The sequence below is a fragment of the Prionailurus bengalensis genome, chromosome X, assembly GCF_016509475.1.
Source record: "Prionailurus bengalensis isolate Pbe53 chromosome X, Fcat_Pben_1.1_paternal_pri, whole genome shotgun sequence".
Lineage (NCBI taxonomy): Eukaryota > Metazoa > Chordata > Mammalia > Carnivora > Felidae > Prionailurus > Prionailurus bengalensis.
Genome location: NC_057361.1, coordinates 120,044,456 through 120,046,657, shown reverse-complemented (window position 1 = coordinate 120,046,657; position 2,202 = coordinate 120,044,456). Strand labels below are relative to the sequence as shown.

At 39.9% G+C, this 2,202-nt stretch overlaps 1 pseudogene; it reads left to right on the top strand.

Moving 5' to 3' along the window:
* Positions 1-844: 844 nt before the first annotated feature.
* LOC122477164 lies at positions 845-1,516 on the top strand (annotated as a pseudogene).
* Positions 1,517-2,202: the final 686 nt, after the last annotated feature.

Sequence of the window (2,202 nt, the reverse complement as noted above, 5' to 3'; positions counted from 1 at the left end):
TGAACACCATAGGGGCGCCTGGGTGGCTCAGTTGGTTAAGCGTCCAACTTCAGCTCAGGTCTGTGCTGATAGTTCAGAGCCTGGAGACTGCTTCACATTCTGTCTCCATATCTCTGCCCCTCCCCACTCACACTGTCTCTCTCTCTCTCTCTCTCTCTCTCTCTCTCAAAAATAAATATTTAAAAAAATAAAATAAAATGAACACCATGTGCAGATTGCTCTATTCACTGATTGCTAAAAATACCTTACAATTATAAGCTGATTACTTTTCTCAAGTCAATATCCCCTATTAAAGAGTGCTCTCTCTCCTCTCTCCAGTTTTCCACCAATTCTGATATCCTTTCTTTTTCAAGCTTAAATCTGTCAAATTACTCTTCAAAATTCTACCCTCTTCCAAAAATGACATTCGGTCTCAATCATTAATTATTTAGGAGCTAAGATATCTAGAGTGTACCAACAGATGTGGTACAAGATTAAAAAAAGTCTTACATATGTACAATTGAACTCCCAGAAGAAAGGCAGAAAGGGACAGAAAAAAATATTTGAAGAAACAATGGTCAAGAATTTTCCAAAATTACCTACAGCAAACAAGAGATGCCAGAAACTCGGAGAATAAACTCACATAAAAATCCTAAGCAAACATAAGCATATCATATTTAATGAGCTGAAAAACAGAACAACTTCCTATTTCAGCTCCAGCATGTAAAGAGCTTGGAAGTCATCACTCCTCTACATACAAGAAGAAAATACTGAACAAACTAAAAGCCAATGACTTGCCTCGGACCATCAGAGAATAGAAGTTGAGGGTCAGACCGTATCCTGAAATCTGGACAGAAAGGTGAATACAGAGAACAACGAAGCTCATTTTACTGGGATCAGAAGCCAGTAGAGACATAAACTGGTAAGAACACTTAAATCTTAACTGAGAAATTATTGGAGGCGGTGTGTAAATGAGCGTGAGAGCAAGAAACTCTTGCAGGCTGCGGTCTTCCGGAGGCCTCTGCACGTTTGTGAATTTTACCTCCAGGAATCCCATCAGTCTTCACTTTAAGAACACGTGTGAAACTGCCTAGACCGTCAACGGTATGCATACCCCAAAAACCACAACGTATCTGAAAGATGTCACTTTGCAAAAGCAACGTGTGCCATTCCGTCGCTACGATGATGGGGTTGGCAGGCACGCCCAGGCCACACCGTGGGGCTGGACACAGGGTCAGGGGCCCAAAAGGAGGGCTGCCTTTTTACTGCACATGATTAAAAATGCAGACAGTAATGGTGATTTTAAGGGTTCAGATGTAGATTCTCTGGTCATTGATCACATCCGGGTGAACCAAGCCCCCAATACGCGGCGTAGAACTTACAGGGCTCCTGGTCGGATTAACCCAGACATGATGGGATGATCCTGACTGAAAACGAGCAGATTGTTCCTAAGCCAGAAGAGGAAATTGCACAGATGAAAAAGGTATCCCAGAAGAAACAAAAACTTACGGCCTGGGAGTCATTCTGCATAAAATAAATGCAAATAAACTTTTTTTAAAAAGCAAATATATGGAGAAAGATACAGCATGCTAGCATTAAGCAAAAGGAAGCTGGAGTAACAACATTAATTTCAGATTAGACAATGCTGACCTCGGAACCAGAAAATTGATCAGGGATAAAGAGAGTCCATACATAATCATGAAAAGGGCCATTTTCCAGGGAGACATAAAAACACTTTATGTGTGTGTATCTTAATAACAGCGCGTCAGAATAAACGAATTATACGAATCAAAGGCATTCACCAAGACAGATCACCCCCTGGACCATAAAGTGCACCTTAACAAATTTAATAGAAATTATACAAATTATGTTAGCAGATAATAGAATTTAACCAGAAATCAGTAGCAGAACGGTTCTTGGAAAAGTTCCAAATGTTTGGAAGTTGAACAACACACTACTACATAAAATATAAGCCAAAGAAAAAGTCTCAAGAAATTGTAAAATATTTTCAACCATATGAATATGAAAATACAACCTATCACAATTTGTGAGATAGGAGGTTTATAGCACTGAATGCATATAGTAGAAGAGAAGAAAGATCTGTAATCTATAACTAGCCTCTCACTACAGGAAACTAGAGAAAGAACAGCAATTCATTCCTAAAACAAGCAGGGCGCCTGGGTGGCTCAGTCAGTTAAGTGTCCGACTTTGGCTCAGGTCATG